Source organism: Megascapheus bottae, chromosome 22, assembly GCF_031878675.1.
Source record: "Megascapheus bottae isolate mThoBot1 chromosome 22, mThoBot2.hap1, whole genome shotgun sequence".
NCBI lineage: Eukaryota > Metazoa > Chordata > Mammalia > Rodentia > Geomyidae > Megascapheus > Megascapheus bottae.
Window position 1 is genome coordinate 25,137,730 of NC_143530.1, and position 19,975 is coordinate 25,157,704.

The window sequence follows — 19,975 nt, forward strand, 5'->3', positions numbered from 1 at the left end:
AAATATGAAACATGGGAACTCTGAACCAATGTAAATCTGGAAACTAAAGAAAAGTTCAGAAATGAGCTTGATGATTAACAAATATTATCATTTAATAAAGTGTATTCCAAGCTGGACAATCTGGTTCACACCTATAATATCAGCTACTCGGGAGGTGGTAGGAGAATCAGAGATTAGAAACCAATCAGCCTAGGAAAAGTTAATGAGACCCTATTCGCAAAATCAAAAAAGAAACTAAAGGCCTAGGGATATGGCTCAAATGGTAGAACACTTGCCTAGCAAGCTGGAGTCTTTGGATTCAATTCCTAGGAGCATAACAACAACAGAAAATAAATGAATAACAAGGGTTATGTAATCATCCCTGTAGTTGTTGAAAGGGACTTATCCAAAAATCCACCCCCTATAGGCATCTCCCATCTTCATGACAAAGGAGTACTTGACCCAAAATCCCTGATAACAGCCCAGATTTCTAGAGCAGTTAAACCAAGTGGAGTTATCAGAATTCCTCCCCCACCCAACCCCCTTGGCCTGCCAGAAAAATCCCTCCCTTTCCTTTGTCATCAGAGCAGTAGCCCACTGAGATGATAGGTCCATTCAAACAACAAAGGTATCAGTGGTTGCCACAGCCATCAATCAACTATGTTGAATTTCATTGGCCACCTGTGTATGGCCCAGCCCATCCCACATGGCTGGTGGCCTATAAAAGTAGCCTGTAAGATTAGGCGGGGTCAGTCGGCCCTGACCGGTCAGCATGATTCTGGATGCTAGGCACAGAATAAAACTCTGTTCAACTTCCACTTTTGTGTCAGACTCGTTCCTTTGATCACAGACCCTAATATTGGGGGACTGGACCCTAACAGTTGTATCTGCCCTTGTTTGGGAGAGCTGGTATTTGGAGACATCCACATTTATGTCTTGTCTTCTACCCACTGCATCCTAGCTTTCTTGGTAGAGCACTTGCCTCCTGGGAGAGCATACTGGGGCAGCCATACACTCCAGCAAGAGCCATGTCTCTAGGAGGCAGAACCTGACCCATGGGACTCAAGTGTCAAACACAAGTTGTGCCGCTACTGAATGGTTCACAGGTCCTGCTCTGGTGCCATAGAGCTGCCATGCTTCTCTCCTTTCTGAGAAAATCTTCTAATCAAGTCTACATGTACTCATAAGGCATAATGTGACTCTTCTGTTGTAAATTGTTCACTACCTCAGGCAGCTAGCCAAACACATTCAGAGGAGAGTTTTTAAAACTCAGCCTCCTTCAAAACTCATTCTGCTTGTATGGCCTCCTCTGACTTTCTGTGTCCCAACTGGGAGGGGAAGTGGGGACCCAGAGTCAGAGGGAAAGTATGAGACAGAAGTTGGGGCTCAGCAGTGCAGCAGGATCATCTCCCTGGGAGCCAAACACCAGGGCCAAGGTGCTTGGTGACACAGGAGTTCGCCAATGCCTTCAGATGGGGGAAAGGTGACCTCTACATGATTCTATGTATATGACACTCTGAAAAAGACCTAAGGGGACAAAAATCAGCTAAAAATCAATGTGTCAGAGGCTGGTTAGGGAAGGACTCTAAAAGGCAAGTATGAGCAGTGATGAAAATACTTTTTACATGGCGATTGTGATGGTAGTGTCATGACTGTATATGCCAGTCAGTACTCAGTATTGAGTACCTGGGCATAGCAGGTATTAAGCCTCAATAACACTGGTTTAATTCTTTCTTACAGAGAATGAAGACCATTGCTTATCATATCACCTAAATCAGTAATATTTCTCAATTACCACCAAGTTAAAGAAATTAAAGCTTCGTTCATGGGATTCAAGTCAAGAGTTTCTAGTTAGGGATGTGTTTTGGAGAAAAGGAAAATTTTCCAGTACTCCTTAAGTCAGATGCCCTACCTAGCAGACTCTTCCTACCATGGTCAAAGCTATCTGTACAACATGTGCCCACCTAATTTCAATACAGAATCTAGATTATGAAGCAACAGCTAAATAGGACATATTTCTTCAGTAGCATATTGCCCTAATGAAGACAAAGGGATACAGATCTCAGAGTCTCCGAGGGAAGGATCTACATTCAGTCATCTTGCCTGCTTTCTAAAGTCCAGGATCCTTCATGAAGTAGTTCCTAGGGATTCTGCCAGCTTCTCAGATCCGATCAATGTCCAGAGCCCTGCAAAGAGAGGTTGGTCACAATGAGACCTGGGATTGAACTGGACTGGCATTGCAGCATTTCCAAATGACTAAACACACTCACCCACCCACACTAGCTTTCAGAAAGCAGCCTCAATATGGAGTAGATCATGTGGACACAATTATCTCTGTATCTTGACCCCACGCTGCCCCCAAATTCTGCAATCACTAGTGTCAGAATGCCCGGGTGATGTTGAGTAAACCGGATACATTTGACCCTTCACAGAAGTTACACATAGTTAGCAATCTGAAACAGAATAATTATTAGTTCTTCTATTTATTAGATGGACCCTTTTGAGTAATGGCCTCAAGGAACATTTATACATGTAATGAAAAAAGAAATACACCTCATCACAGTTAACTATCCAATGATGTGGCTTGTTCTAGGGTTGAAGCAAAACCACAAGCCCAAGGCTTTATTCCTTGTCTACTTCTGTCAATGGGGGTCAGAGTCAACTTCAGAAAAACTTGAAGTTATACAGAAGTTAGGAACAATAAGATACATCTGCCAATTTGGATCCAGAAAAGATGAATGAGCCCATGGTTTTCCAAAATGTAACTCCAGCACTATCTGCCGTGCCTAGTCCCTGTCCCAGTTATGTCCTTGAGCAAAGTGGAAGTGACTTCACAAATCAGACCCTGGAACCCAATATTTCCCAATGGTCCTCTCTTCATGAGTCACAGGAAATGAAAACTCTGGTGTCTTTAGTCACTATTGATTCAGCCCACAGGCAGGTCCATGCCTGATTTCTTACACGGGGACTCATGGAGGAGCCGTGAATCTCTCAGGTAAGATTTTTCCCTGCACCTTTCTGTTTGCATCACCAGCTCCAATACCACTTATGAAATATCACCATTTGTGTTACCCTATTGAGATACATAATTTTTAAATGGGCATGGTACCATGAACAGAAAAAAAATGAGAGGCTGTGAAAAACTGGTAAATATTATTGCTGTATTATGAATCTAACTCCCCCCCCCCCAATCCTTTTACTAGTTGCAGATTAGCAATCTATAAGACTGATTTGAGGGCCAGGAGCAGGGCCTAGAGATAGTATGCTCGCCTAGCATCCATGAAGCCCTGGGTTCTATTCCCCCAAACCGCATACACAGAAAAAGCCGGAAGTGGCGCTGTGGCTCAAGTGGCAGAATGCTAGCCGTGAGCAAAACGGGTCCAAGGTCTGTACCCAGGCCCTGAATTCAAGCCCCGGCACTAGGGGGGAAAAAAGCCTGATTTGATGGACTTAGAAGTCTAAGTATCAAACATATCCTGGCAAGCCTTCAAAAAAAAAAAATAATCCTAGCGGGTGTCGGTGGCTCACACCTATAATCCTAGCTACTCAGGAAACAGAGATCTGAGGACCGGGGTTCAGAACCAACCTAGGCAGGAAAGTCCTAGAGACTCTTATCTCCAATTAATCACCAGAAAATAGGAAGTAGTAGAGCAGCAACCTTCAACTAAAGAGCTCAGAGACAGAGCCCAGGCCCAGAGTTCAAGCCCCAGGACTGACAAAAAATAAGTAAATAAATAAAAAAGGAATCCTAATGGCAATCCGAAATTTGTTCTCAATATCTTGCTAGAAGATAACATCTCTGTGAGTTAAAATGATCTACAGCCATCTAGTAACCTAAAGTTATGGAACTGAAGTCTTAGAGCCAATATAATACCAAGTTCAACCACATATTACTATACCTTTCCCTTTGAGGGATCACTATTCTTTTGTGAAATTATCATAAGTTATGTACTTGAAAAAATTGGCTTTTAAATTTCTAAGACAGATTATGTCGTCCTTGTCCACGGCTTTTTACCAAAGGTAGAAAGCAAACACAGGACTTAAAACAACATGCAATCTATGTTTCCAGCTCAGGCTCCTGAGTGATACAAGCAATGCATAACTATCCGGATTACGGTGAACCAGGAAGAGGGGTTCCATGCACACCCCCTTCAGCCCAGCTTCTGTGCCAGCCACTGCTCTGGAGTCATGCTTTCTTGGTCACCTACTTGCTTGTTCTCTTTGCTCTGTTGGAGAAGAAAAACATGTTATTATCACTGAGCAGGTCCAGCAGCCAAAGATGGGATTTAGCTCTAAGTCAGAAGCAATCTGAAGGATAAAAAGAGGATCACTGGACTCAAAGGAATCAGCTCCAAATCTCTGTAGGCCTAGATAATAGAAAAATCTAAAAGACAGCTGCCCTGAAATATTTGATTAGAGAGTTCTGCAATTCTACACCCCAGCCAAGGACCTCTTATTTTCCTGGACAGGGATCCGGATAATACCCACTCCCTAGAGCTCAGGTCCCCTCTCAGTCAGCATCACAGTGACAAGGAAACCATAACATTCTGCTCTTCCTAAAAGAGTTTCCCTTCTCTGGAGAAAAGAGTGACCCTCTGGCCAGCTGGCAAGCAGTCACTTGAGTAGTAATCCTGGGTGACAAGAATGGGATGAGCGTGCAGGAGGCTGGGCTCTGTAAGCAAAGCCACAGAATCAAGTCTCTGAGTTAGGGAGCCAGGTATGGGAGAAGTGCTGAGACCACCAAGCTCCCCAGCTAGGAATAGAAAACAGGCTGAGCCAGGCTACACTCTGGGCTTCTAGAGGACTCCCTGCCATACAGACCTACCAACTCATCTCCTCTTTCAATTGGGGTGTCCTGAGAAGCAAACTCAAAGAAAAGAAAATGAGAATCAGTTAATTTGGCTGAGTAATGGGAAAGGAAGTGAGCACATGAGGATTCAGGTGGGTTATCAAGCCAGCTAGGGTGAGCAAGTACATCAAAGAGCAGGAGATATGGTGGGGGCCCTGGAGATGGTACAAATGACCCCACCAGCAATGAAGAGACAGGAGACTATTGACTGAGAGGCTCGTGGGCTGGTGGAGTTAATAAGGAATACATTTCCTAACATGAATGGGCTGTCATTCATTAGGCTCAGTGATTCTAAGACTTCAAAGGAAATTAGGGGTAAATATAGTGGTTGAACATAGCTAATTAACCTTTCCTACCTCCCCACTTCCCCCCACTACATACACACAGGTTCAAGCCTAGCTAGGCTTTTCCAGTTAAGACTGGAGGTCTTTAGCAAGAACATTGATTTGGAATATGTAGTCTGGTTTGCAGCATCTGCCAATATCCACAGTGTTGCTACACTTATGAAGGCCAATTTTAAGCTACCAATAGTTTAACACTGGATATACCACTCCTGAACATTCAGTGACTGCTGGGTGCTTCAGGAGCTGGAAGTACAGTGTTCCAGTGTGCCAATGAGATGTATTGGGGTCTCCATACCAGTTTGGAGCTGGGATGCTATGTTGCTGATCTTACCCTTATCATCTCATGCCACCTTAGGATAGGCTAGTTATCTCTGAAGCTAGACTGTCAAGGTCAGAATCTAGCTTTATCCAACAATATTTTTTGTTGGTTTAGTTTGGCTTCACTTGGGGGGTTTCGAGGTTAGGTCTTGCTATATAGCTAGCCTCAAACTTACAATATTCTTGCTTCAGCTTTCCAAGTGCTGGGATTACAAGTATGAAGCACCATTCCAACCCATGGGATAATATCTGTTGAACATTGGGAGGATCAGTTAGTTAGCCTTTGTATGCCTTTCCTAACTGATAAAACAGCAGTGGTATTGACTCTGCAGGGTTCTTGTGAAGGTTCATTAAGCTGCTATGTACACAGTGCTTAAAGCACCTCCAGGAACATAGTAAGAACTGTCTCACGGTGACTGACTTATTATTCAGGGCTAAGGTGAGTAGCTGATAAGTCAGGTACCTAAGAGTACAGTGAAGATGTCCTGTTCATCCTGAAGATTCCATTTATTTTTGTTTTCAGCATTAGTGCTAATCAAAGAGACTTAATTGGAATATTTCCACGCACATATATTGTATATTTTTATTAACTTCCTCCACTCTATTAGTCTTTCATTCTTTTTGTTTTCATTCGCGTATTATAAAGTATGTTGATCATTTCTGTCATCAAGTGATGCAGAATTCATTCTAAGAAATAAGAGACTGATATTCTCCTTTATGAAAGAACCTTGTGTATTAAACACAAGAAATGATGCTGACCTTTGAAACTCAGGCACCATGAAAAAGAAGATGTGCTGTGTTTGGGGGTTTGTACAGCACAGGGGCTCCGGTTAAAAGTTGTTTGTTTTTCATTGAATATAGTACAGAGTGGTGATTTGATTTAATGTACATGTTGTAAAAGATCAAATCAAGTTAATTAATATATCCATCACCTCACATGCTTCTTACTTATGATAAGAACACTTAAGATATACTCTCAGCTGGGTGTGGTGGCTTATACTTATAATTCCAGCTATGTGGGAGATGAAGATAAGAGAATTCTAGTCTGACACCAGCCCCAGGCAAATAAATAAATAAGTAAATAGCAAAAGACCCTATCTGAAACCTAACTAAAGCAAATAATAATAATAATAATAATAATAATAATAATAATAATAATAATATAACTGGAACATAAGAGGCCCTGGATTCAAACCCTGTACCACCAAATAACATTTTTTAATTCTACTCTCTTAGCAAATTTTCAAATACTATATATTATCATTTGCTATGTTGTCAGAAATGGCTCCAGATGTTGAAATGCCATATTGGAATAAGGACACAAACTTGAAAAGAACTTGGCAAGGCCAAGTTTACTTCTGTAGAAGAGAGCACCATCACCAAAAAAATCTGGCAAGCAAGCACAGTGTAGGCAGGTAGCTCCCTTTTTATTCCTAACCCAGCAGGCCCCACCCCTCTGCTTGCATTGGCTGAGATCAGGTTCACAATCTGCAATAGGATGTTGTGCAGTTTAAGTGACACTCTGTGATCTTTGACAAATATCTCCCCCCTCCATTTACTCCTCAGCCACTACAGTCACCACTCTAGTCTCTATTTTTCTGGTTCTATGAGTTCTACTGTGCGTGCGTGCGTGCGTGCGTGCGTGTGTGTGTGTGTGTGTGTGTGTGTGTGTGTGCGCCCATGCGCACACGCATGTGTAGTTGGGTCTGGGAGCTGTCCATTTGCTTTTCTTTACTGAAGGCTTGTGCTCTACTACTTGAGCCACAGTTCCCCTTACTGCTTTTTGCTGTTAATCAGAAATAAGACTTTGTCTGCTCCAGCCAACTTTGAACTGTGATCCCTAGATCTTAGCTTCCTGAGTAGCTAGGAATAACACCTGACAGAATTACAACTTTTTAGATTTCACATATGAGATTCTGCAATATTTATATGTTTATGCTTGATAATGTCCTTCAGGGTCCACCCCCATCATTCAAAATGACAGGATTTCCTCTCTGTTGTGAATATGGCTACACCATATTCCATTCAGCATACACATCATGTTCTCTTTCTCCATTCATCTACCTAGATGGACTCTTCATCTGTTCAATATGTGAACAGTACTGCCGTGGACATGTGGTCTATTTAGTGTGCTGATTTTATTTCCTGTGCATCTAGACCCAGAAGTAGGATCACTGGACCATAAGTAGTGCTATCGGTAATTAATGCAGGATCCTCTGTACTGTTCTCCAGAATAGCTGTGCTAATTTACAAGCCTCCCAAGTCTCTTCCACCTCATGCATAAGAAGTTATTCTCTGACTTTGGGTCATTTACAAACCATTGTGAATGTCTAACACTATCCAGGCACTGTAGTAGAAAAGAAAAGGCAAAGGTACAACACAGCCCCTCTGCAGCAGATTCTCCTCCCTACAAGGAAAGCCAGCATGAGGAGTGGTGACTCACCAGAGGTGAGACTTAGAAAGAACATGAGTACCTAATAGGTACATGACTCCAAGGCACCAAGAATGGCGGGAAGTCCTCCTTGGGGCAGTAATATTTACACAGAAACTTGAGCTGGGAATAAGTTAGCCTTAAAGGGCCAGAAAGCAGAAAGGAAGCTTGCCAGGTACAGGTAATGTCTACTGGTGTTGAACTGACAGGTGCACTCTCATTCAGAATCACATTGTCTATGTGGTGCACTGCAGAACTGTAGTTTAACAAGGTGGAAAGACAGGGAGATGTCAGGTGAATTATGAAGGACCTTGATCTACATTCTGGGAATAATGAGGAGTCACTGAAGAATGCATAATCAAACATTGACCTTGTCCTTTACCCAGAAAACTGACTGCTCTGTGAAGCACTAAATGGAGGGGGACAGGACCAGAGGAGCCAGGAGCTTCGGCTGTGATCCAGGTGAGTCAAGATGGTCTGAATCAGTGAGCCACAACGGAGATGGAGAGCCAGCAGGTTCTGACAAGCTATGGAGGCACATCCCCAGGATTTGGAGTTGGTGGGATGTGAAGGTCAGGAAGAGGACACTGGGTGATCAGAGAGACCATTCACATAGCCAGAGCATCAAGGAACTAACTTTGTTCAGGCAGTGTGTGCGTGTGTGTGTGTGTGTGTGTGTGTGTGTGTAAATTTCTTCAGGTCCTTCATGTCATACACAAATAAAAGAGGTGTTCTTCATATAGTCAGTATGCTGTTTTGTGTGTGCTGATAGTAGGACTTGAGCTCAAGTTCTTGTGCTCTCATTCGGCTTTTTGCTCATATCTGGTACTCTATCTCTTAAGTTTTTCCTCCACGCCTGACTTTTTACTAGTTAATTGGAGATAAGAATCTCAAAGATTTGTCTGCATTGGCTGGCTTTGACCTCAGATTTTCAGATCTCAGACTCCTGAATAACTAGGATTGTAGGCAAGAACCACTGGCACCCAATTCAGAATGCTTTTACAATTATATAATTAATATATTACCAATATTATTATCAATTACAACAATATTTGAGACTATTTTTCTAATTTTCCCCCTTGTGCTATTTGATCTAAGGATGGAGAAGCGAAGCACATAAAAATAAGGACATTTTGAATACACACACACACATACACACACACATACACACATACACACACACACACACACACACACACACACACACACACACACACACAAGAGATCACCATTCTCCAAGGCTATTGGATGAGATAAAGAGAGAAATGGATACAAGTACTTGAAAAGTAATACAAACATTGATACTCTTTCTCATGACATGGTCCCCATTTCCCTCCCACCCTCCCCCTGCTTATCTTGATTCCCCCCTTCCCTATCCAATTTCAAATAATCAATTAAGCACATATAAAATATATCAGATAACAAGGTGAAAAATTGTAACAATATGAGATAACCACGGGACAGCAAAAGAGATGAGAGATAACATAGTACATTAAGGACAACAGTCATTCATTATATGGCTTTTGTTTCCATATCCTGGCGGTCCTTACATCTAGTGTCACACTATTTGGCCTAATGTCTCTAGATTTTGTTCTATTGTAAATCTTCTAGGAGAGCCCAAGCTTTCTACTGATTATGACAAATGAGGGAGACTATGGGGCCTATGTTCCTTTGAGTCTGGCTTACTTCACTTAATATGATTTTTTCTAAGTCTTTCCATTTCCTTACAAATGGGATGATGTCATTCTTTCTGACAGCAGCATAGAATTCCATCATGTATAAATACCACATCTTGTTGATCCACTCATCAACTGAGGGACATCTGGGTTGGTTCCATAACTTTGCTATGGTAAATAGTGCTGCAATGAACATCGTTGTGCTAGTGGATTCAGTCTGTCCTTGTTTCTGGACTATTGGGTAAATGTCAAGTAGTGGAATTGCTGAATCATAGGGGAGCTCTATGTTTAGTTTTTTGAGGAACCGCCTTATTGCTTTCCATAGTGGTTGAATGAGTTTGCACTCCCACCAACAGCGTAGTAGTGATCCCTCTTGGCCACATCCCCTCCAGCATCTGTTGTTATTAGTTTTCTTGATCCTGGCCATTCTAACTGGAGTGAGGTGGAATCTTAGAGTTGTTTTGATTTGCATTTCTTTTATGACCAGAGATGTCGAGCATTTCTTCATGTGTCTATAGACCATTTTTATTTCTTCTTCAGAGAAGACTCTCTTTAAGTCTTTGGCCCATCTTTCAATGGGATGGTTGGTGAATATAATGTAACCCTTCTATTAATCACAATAAAAAAAGAAATAAAAAAATCTATGATGGGATATATATAGTCTATAGACATAATGTTATCTCATATAGATTGATATGTATTGATGACATACAAACATGCAGCTTAATTTTAATTATATTCTAAAATCTGAGTACCAGTGATTACATATAGAGATTCCTTTCTTTAATACTTGTTTGTTAAACATGACATTTGAAATATGATACAAATCCCAGTATTAATAAAATCTTTCAAAAAAAAGTAATACAAAGTAAATAAGGAATATGTAAAATCAGGAAAGAAAGGCTGACTAACTGGAATCCTGGCCTAGACAGCAGTCATCTAGGCTACTAATCTGAGGGTCTGAAAGCCACTATCAGAACTCTTCTGTGGTCTCTCCTGAGTCAGTCATTGCAGACTGAACTACAGGTGGCCAGGGTAGTAGCTGCTCCCTCCTTTCCAGGGCTGTCTATGGACTATCTTAGAATATCTAGAACACCAGTCCAAATATCAGTGATGGGAAAGGAAAGAGGCTCTTTCATATCAAGTAGGTAACAGTTTGTGATGGAGTGGCAGAGGAGAAAAGTAGCACTGATTTTGATTCCTTAAGGTGACAAAAAACATTAAAGTTCCATTGGAAATGGCCCTGTCTCTCAGTATGTCTTGTCCTGTGTTTATGGGAGGAGACAACAAGGAGTTACGGTAATAGAACAGAGTTTGGGTAAGTCTCAGCACTCAATAGGTATGTTACTGTACTCTAGATACTTGGCTAAACTGGATTTCTATTTCATTTTATGGAGTAAACACAATAACTGGGCTTGCCAACTTTGCAGGTGGCAAGAGGATCAAATTATATATTTATATATATATTATCCATAATGAATATTTGCATGTGTGTATCTGTGGATACTCAGCAGATGGCTTGGTATTAATAACAGCAACATTATACCTTTAATGATTAAATCAGCCCTCATCAAATCTACTTATAATTATACAAATTTACTCTGATCTAGACACTCGGTATCTTTTAACTAAATTACCTGGAATTTGATCTACAGGATTATGTTATTCATGTTGCAAATCAAAGGCATTTAAGTCGTTGCCAACATGCATATCACATCTCCTTGCCAAGAAAACTTCTGTTACTGATTGTGTAATCAACTTACTTGGTCTTTAAAAGAAAAATGCCCTACATACTTAGAAACTACTGAAGGAATGCATATACATTGGATATGTCCTGGATGAAATGTTGCAAGAATCCTTCCTGGGTTGGTCTAAGAAGGAAAAAAGAATTAAAAAAAAATCTCTCCCATACCCCATAAGAATTTTCATCTACTAAGTTGAAAAACTAGCAAAAAAAGTTTTATTTTCCTTGAGCAAAGCTAAATGAGCAAAAGATAATCAGAATTCATCTGCTCTGTCATTTTTTTAGCTCAGTAATTCTGTCTTCCATTTTCACATTGTGAAAGTATTAACAATACTTTACTGGAACGAATACTAGTTTTAATATTAGAAATATTAGAGCTAGTTGCCTCTATACTAGTTCTTATTTATCTAAGTAATTAAGCTTGTTTTTTCTTTTTTTTTTCTTTTTTTTTTTCAGTCCTGGGCTTGAGCGCAGGGCCTGAGCACTGTCCTTGGACTTTCTCAAGACTAGAGCTCTACCACTTGAGCATCAGCACAATTTCAGGCTTTTTTCTATGTATGTGGTACTGAGGAATTGAACCTGGATCTTCGTGCATGCTAGGCAAGCACTCTTCCACTAGGCCAAACTCTTGGCCTGTCTTTTTTTTTTTTTTTTTTTTTGCCAGTCCTGAGGCTTGAACTAAGGGCCTGAGCACTGTCTTTGGGCTTTCTCAAGGCTAGAGCTCTACCACTTGAGACACAGCACTGCTTGCAGCTTTTTCTATGTATGTAGTACCAAGGAATTAAACCTGGCTCTTCGTGTTTACTAAGCAAGCACTCTAACACTAGGCCAAACTCCCGGTCCTTAATCTCATTTTGAAATTGTTTGTCCCAAGAACTCATAATTTTTCATTTTTAAAAAATCTTTCTCCATCTTCCCCTTATCTCTCTGAAGTCTTTTTCAAAGACCTCAAGTCAAGTACTTTTGTGGATGGAAAAGGGAAGAGTCTTAAATACACAGAAGAAAAGAGAATGTACCAAGCAGATTCCTGGGTCCTTTTTGCTTTGAAAGGAGTATCAAAGCTTCGAGTTGGCAGCATATCAGCTAACAGATTTATTCATAATGCTACATTGAGCCAGTGGAATATCCTCCAGTTAAATCCCTACCTCACTCCATACTTCATTCTGAAATAGTAAAATATACATGTATGGAGTACTCATAAAAGAGCTTAAAGTTCTGTTTGTAGAGAGGGCTCATGAAGTAAACTATAAATATTACCAAGGAAAAGGCAATGAGTTTGATTCAATAAGTACTGCTAAATTTGTTTAAAATATAGGCAAACAGGACAATTTGTAGCCTGTCTGGTAAGTAAAGGCTCAAGACAATGAAGGACATATAGTTTTATTTAAGAAATGAAATGCTTATGGCAAGTAGCCCATAAATATGTGAAGCATGCTCCATTTTCTTAATTAAAATGCAAAGTAAAACAATAATGACTTGCTATTTGTTGCCTATTGGTGACGATTAAAAGTTTGATAGGACATGGAGTCAGTGAGGTTTGGAGGAAATAGGCAGTTCATAAATGTTAATGGGGTGGTAAATTGGTGCAACCTTTTTGCAGGGCAATTTGGCAATATCTATTAAAATGTAAAATGTACCTACCCTTTGACCCAGCAATTCCATTGCTAGGAATTTATCCTAAGGGTATAATCTCTCAACTGTGCAAAAAGTACATGTGTACTAGGATTTGTGTTGTAGTGTTACTTGTAACTCTCTCCAAACTAGAAATATTAATACCAATTTAAGAAATGGCTTAACTAATTAGACTAAAACCACATGGTGAGCTACTAGGTAGGTATGAAATACATGCTATATTTTGGGCCTGTTATGGGAAGAAGTCGGGGAACTAATGTGATATGGAAAAAAGCAAATTGCATCAAATCAACAATACACTGAATATTATTCATTTGCACTGAAGGTCTTTAAATGTATATTGACAGCTACAGAGCTAAATATATGAACATTTGCACTTGACAGGAAAATTTTCAGGAAGAGTCTAAGGAAGGTATAAGTTGAAGATACCTCTGGAAAATCAAAAGTCTAGAAGTATGAAAAAATATTTTTTCTTGGACTTTTACATTATTTTTAGAAGAAATGAACTTTTTACCATGATTGTACATCATTTCACAATTTAAACAAATTACAGAAAGGAAAGAATATCAATGGGAAAAAGGAGAAAAAAGATTCAGCAAGAAGAAAAGGGACTGAAAATTACTATAACTACTATGGAAACTAGAATGGATGTTTCTCAAAAAAAAAACTAAACATAGAAATATCCTACAGTCCTATGGTACTACTGTTGGGTATTAATCCAAAAGAATATAAAGATATAATAACAAATGAGCCTGAGATCTGAAGATCATGATTCAAAGCCAGCGCTGGAAAATCCATGATACTCTTATCTCCAATTAACCAGTGAAAAGCTGGAAGTAAAGCTATGGCTCAAGTGGTAGAGAACTAGCTTTGAGCAAAAAAGCTCAGGGTCAAAGTTCAGATCCTGAATTCACATCCCAGGACCAACACATACTCACATATACATAAAAACACGGATATAATAAAAATACTTTCATACTTACCTGGCAGGAGAGATACCATGATCACAAAGGTGGTTTTCCCAGGGTGAGGCTTATCCATTGTACTCTAGATGTGCTGACCCCTGCAATTTCCCCAAATGTGGGAAACTCAACGGCATAATTTGTGGTAGTGGGGGACTGCATTCATACTCTCCCCTAAAAAAAATACTTCCACATTCATGTTCATTCCAGCATTAGTCAAAATAGCCGAGTTATAGTAACAGCCTAGATGGATGAAGAAAATGTGAAGTGTTTATGTGTGTCTGTATCTGTATGTTTGTGCATATGTGTGTGATAGAATATTATTCAGCCACATAAAAGAGTGAAAATTAAGCAGGCACTAGTGGCTCATGCCTCATGCCTATAATCCTAGTGGTAGAGCATCAGTCTTGAGCAAAAAAATAGGGACAGTTCTCAGGCCCTGAGTTCAAACCCTTATCCTAGCACATACACACACACAGAGAGAGAGAGAGAGAGAGAGAGAGAGAGAGAGAGAGAGAGAGAGAGAGAGAGAGAGAGAGAGAGAGAGAGAGAGAGAGAGAGAGAGAGAGAGTTAAGGAAGAAGAAGGGATAGAGAAAGAATAAAGGAAGAGAGAAAAAGTACTTTTTCACCATTCTGGGTAGAATTATTTTCCTTTGTCAATGGAAGATAGTGGCACATTTTAAAATGAACAATTTTGCCAAATCTCACAAACACCAGCTTGTTGCTTCTTTTATAAATGAAAGCAAGGAAGCCCTCCACAGCTGCCTTCATCTAATCTTTCTTAGTGTCCGCAAACCACCCTGGGATAAAGTCCTCACTGGAATCTAAGCCCAGGGTGACTCCAGGAAGCCGGACGGCATTTCCTCCCACAACATATGAATGTGTATTTTGCCTGATGTTTTTGTCTCTGTGCCTAGATCCCACAGCGATAGGCGCCACAGAGCACACAGACAGACTGAGGATGAGACCACTTCTGCAGACCGGAGACAGATACTCAGGGGTCAAGAGGCTGACTTTCCGAAGGCCACAGAGCTCGGACCTTCAGAGGTGGATTTGAATGTCAGGCTTCGTGTGTGTGTGTGTGTGTGTGTGTGTGTGTGTGTGTGTGTGTGTGTGTGTGTGTGTTTGTGGGACATTAATCAGATTAAAATTTTCCTTCTTCCTCTAGAGATTCTGGTAGCTGGCCAGAAGCTACATGAATTGGTGTTTTTTTTTTCAATTATTTTTTAAAGTAAAAATAACATTTGAAGTCTATTTAATAAGATAATGAGTGATAGTCTGGGATTTTTTTTTTCAAGGAACCAGTTTTTTAAAATGAGGGTGTGACTCAATGGCACAGCTTTGCTTGGTATTCAGGAGGAACTGGGTTCCATCCCTAGCCCTGTGGGAAAATTAAATTGATTAAAAATGGAGAGGTTTTAGGAATGCTGAACCTTTTTTAACATCTTTTCTATGACAGGAAGAAAATGTGGGCTGGGTACTGGTGGTTCATGCCTGTATTTTTAACTACTCAGGAAGCTGAGATCTGAGGATTGTGGTTTGAAGCCAGTCTGGGCAGGAAAATGACAGTGAGACTCTTATCTCCAACTAAACAGCAAAAGCCAGAAGTGAAGGTGTGGCACAAGTAGTAGAGCCTCAACTTTGAGTGAAGAAACCAAACAAGAGCTCAAGCCCCAATTCCTGTCCAAAAAACAAAAACAACCCCTAAGGTTTCTACTCTTTTCTTTCAAGGTTTGTCCTGGGTCCTGCATGCCCTGGGTCCTGGGTGCTTACAAAATATTCTGCTGCAATTCACAGTTTAAACATTAACGAGCATGTGGAGCTACTGGGGGTAAAAGCCTGAAGCCATAATGAGCAGCAAGTCCTGGCTGGATGCTGTAATTATGTGTTACGCAAGCCCTTCCCAGGCACAGCTTTCTGAAGATTATCCACTTCCAGCCACTCTGGCAGTAGGGCCCACTCCCTAGTGTTGCATAAGCTTCCATAGAATGATAATTAGTCATTAAGAAGCAGAACAAAGGGCCACAGAACCAAGTGGCAGTCTAATAGTGTCTGCATTTGCCTTCAGGAGAGGAGACATTTCTAGCCCATTCTGCCCCATAGTGGAAGTTAGGCGAACATTGGAGGCACAAATAAAAGGGAATGGAGCCCAAGATTCCGCTGAGGAACACAGATTCCTAAGCAGTTTGTTCCTGATGTCCTATTTCCTCAGGCTGTTGTTTCTTAAAAACCCAATGCTGCTTGTTTCCTGCCTTCCTGATGGATGGAAAGCACCTCCTGTGAATCCTCTGAGATTTCGGGGTTCCCAGGCCTGCTCCAGACTTTTCCTCCTCAAAGTGACTGCTGGTCCCAAATCCACACATCTATGCTTTATGGATCTAAACCATTGGGCAGTGAGTTCTAAACTCCTAATTTCTTGATTGCTTTTACTATAACGGGCACCAAGAACCTGAATTTTAGGGGTCTTGCCTTACAAGTACCCAGGCCACATGGCTACTTCTATAGGTACAGAAATTGAGGGCAGGCAGAAATATAGAGGGGAGCTTTCTAATGAAGTTCCAGCTTCCTTTGACTCTTGAATCTCACAGCTCACCAGGCTGCCTTCCTAGGCTGCTACATGCTTCAGTGCCTACCTGAACCTCCGCCCAGACTGTTCATGAAGTGGAAAAAAAAAAACCCAGGCAACAGTGCAGCCTGCAGGTGAGTGTGAAGATCACAGCAGTACACCTGGAGACAGTCACCTGGGAGACAGACACCACACTCAGGGTGCACCCACCTCTGCTGACTCAACCCTTTCCAAAAAAGGATGTGCCCAGGAGGTGAGAGGCCAACTTAACATGGACCTAGACTGAAATGATGAAGCCAGTGGAGGAGCTATTCAGAATGACATTTGCAAAGTTCACAGGAGGAATGGTTCTGCTCCCTCAGTGGGATTTATGTCCATTTTGTTTGTGCAGGTCCTGGGGCTATAACTCAGGGCCTGAATGCTTTCTTTTTGCTCAAGGCTAGTGCTCTATCACTTGAGCAACAGCTTCCAGCTCCAGATTTTTTATTGTCAACACATTTATTTGTTTATTTGAAATAGGGAAGGAAAGGGGAAAATCAATATGACTGGAAAGGGGTTGTGGGAGAGGAAAAGGAGAAAAACATGGGAAGGGGTGTCAATGTTTAAGAAGTAATGTACCCACTATCTGATGAATGTAACTGTTACCCCTCTAAACATCACCCTGATAATAAAATACAATTGAAAAACATCAAAACTTATCGCTTAAAAGTGAATTTTGTCCAAGTAGATAATTTACATCTATAAAAATATAACAATGTGAAAAAATAGTGCATTAGAGATGCTGAAAAATAGAACAATTAAAATTGTCCAAGTTATTCTGGGAATAATGAAAAGAGGGGCTGGGAGTATAATATTGACTGGAATAGGTTATGATAAAAAAATGGAAATGGACAATAAAATCTCCCCTCCACTCTGTCTAACTAATCTATGCTAGTTTAATAAAAACCTGAATTTAAATGCAAAAAAAAATGTCTCTGGGACTTTCTTGTCCAGTCTGGCTTTGAACCATGATCCTCAGATCTCAGCTTCCAGAGTAGCTGAAATTACAGGCATAAACCCTAGGCTTCCAGCAAAGATCAAATCTTTTCATCTACACTTTGTAAACAAAATCTGTGGAGATAGAAAAGTTCCCTGAGGACAAATCAGTCAGGCCTTCTCTCACTTGCAAGATTCTCTCTTTGTCTAAATAAACAGCATGTTAAAAAAAAAAGTTAAATTCAGTTACACATCTTGTTCATTGTGATTACTATATTATTCAGTCTCTGAATCTAGTAAAATTATTGATTTTTTTCAGCTTCCTTAAGACATATTGGACAGTTTTCTGTATGAAGTCTGAATTTTGCTGGCTACTTAGAGATGAAGTTTTGAAGCCTTTTGTGACCAGACCAGTTTCCAGTCTCCGGAGGTATCAGCCGTTTAAGTAGCTAGGATTATAGGCATAAGTCACTTATGCTTGCAATTGTATCCTTTTTACTCAAGTGTTTTCTTTACATTATTCAATATCCACATGTGAAAATGGAACTGGGTAACTTGAAGGGATGGGTGGAGTTGGAATAAGAAATGAGGGGAAATGATGGAAGGATGACATTGGCCAAGATGCATTATATTATACTCAAAACTTGACATGCTGACTTGAAATTCCTTTGTACAACTGTTCAAAGATAATGAAAAAAATTTTAAGTATCTAGATCACTTCCTCTTTTGCCCACAACATACAGTGCATTTCAGGCTTAGTATTCGCTATTCCCTAAAGTTCCTCCAATTGGACAAGAAAATCTCTCTTTTCACTTCAGGGAAATACCACAGATGCTAAATATCTAGGTTTTAATAGCTATAAAAATATATTTAAGAAACTATGAGGAAATGGAGGTTAAGTAATTATGTTAAAGAGAAATTCACTGGATTAACTAGTTGTGCCCCAATGGTACCAGTTAATGATTTGCCGTCAACCCACTGGAAGAGCTGTCTGGACAGACCAATAATTCTTTTAAACATGCAGTTTGAGAGGATGGGTGCAGTTGGGAGAGATGGGGAGAATGATGAAAAGAGTGACCAAGATGCAATGTACAAAAAACACACATGTTGACTGGTAACCGCCTTGTACAACTACCTAAAAATAATGAAGTACAATAAAAATTAAAATCAACATCTTCATATCTCTCCTCACATATCACCATTTCTCCAGAAGTTTGGGAACTCTGGTTCCTGTCCCTCTCCCTGCCCTGTTTTTCTCTTTAGTTGTTGGCACCAAACCATGTAATGGACAAATCCTTACTGCCTTTCTGTTTCTTCATTGTTATATCCACAATGCTTACAATAATGCCTAACACATCCAAGGATCCCCAGCAAATAGTCACAGAAGTAACGATGGAGGAAGGCAATAGCCATTCGCAAGCATGTGAAACAGTACATGAACCCAGGAGATCGGGAGAAATACTAGATGGCAGAGTCAGCAACCAAAATTATCTTGCTAGGTGATAACAAGGGTCTGAAGCCAGCGTGGTGAAGTTTAACAGGCTCTGTAAATCAATCCCACACTTAGATTTCAGAAAAACAATTGCACAAGAACAAGATGGGAAAGATAAGGTGGCTGAATAATAGCATGTGCAGAAATGACAGGGGCTCGGATAACTGCCAGCTCAACTGACTCAAAAATAAACCCAGCCTGTCAAAAAATAGTGTGAGCATCAGTGTCATCACTAATTAAAATAATCATAGTTTTCCATACACAAGTGAGCACAGGCATTCCTTCTCTCAAACTCACGTCTTTTCATGTCTACACACATGGGGATGATGTTTTCACTGCAGCCTGGTTTGTAAGAGCAAAGACATGAAACTACCTTCGTGTCTAATAAGGAATGGCTAGTGAGGAGGCTCTGCCACCTGTGGAATACATTCATAAATGGCCGGGAGAAAACTTAACACACCAATGCAGCAATCTCTAAGACAGGGAGGCAGGAGATGGAGGGCCTAACCAAAAGGAAAATAAATACCAGGGTTTCTTTAGATATGGGCCCTACAATTGTATTCAGGGAAACCCTTGATCATTAATATGGGGATCAACTGGACGATTGTTCACATATCCTGGTCCTAGGCTACTGTAACAGTATGCTAATGATCAAGATCCCAAACAATTCCTCTGCCAGTTAAAGATGGAGAAGGACCTTCCTTTCTCCCTCCCTCCCTCCCTCCCTCCCTTCCTTCCTTCCTTCTTTCTCTTTCCTTCTTTCTTTTTTCATTCTCTTTCTCTCTTTCTTTCTTCCTTTCTCTCCTTTTTCTTTGACTATTTCATTCTTTTTTCTTTGAAAGAAAAGGTCATGGTATATAGCCCAGACTGGCCTCGAACTCTCCCTCCTCCTGCCCTCACTTCCCTAGTTCTGGGATTACAGGCATAAAATATCATGCCTAGCAGAACTGCTGTCATTTTGAAATTGCTATTTATAAATATTTTACTGTGGTCAATTATACCTAAT

The 19,975-nt window shown here is 40.5% G+C and overlaps 1 non-coding gene across 1 annotated transcript; it reads left to right on the top strand.

Moving 5' to 3' along the window:
• Positions 1 to 13,948: 13,948 nt before the first annotated feature.
• On the top strand, positions 13,949 to 14,112 carry LOC150048382 (U1 spliceosomal RNA). Its single transcript, XR_016539347.1, has one exon. It is a non-coding gene; the product is annotated as a U1 spliceosomal RNA (small nuclear RNA).
• Positions 14,113 to 19,975: the final 5,863 nt, after the last annotated feature.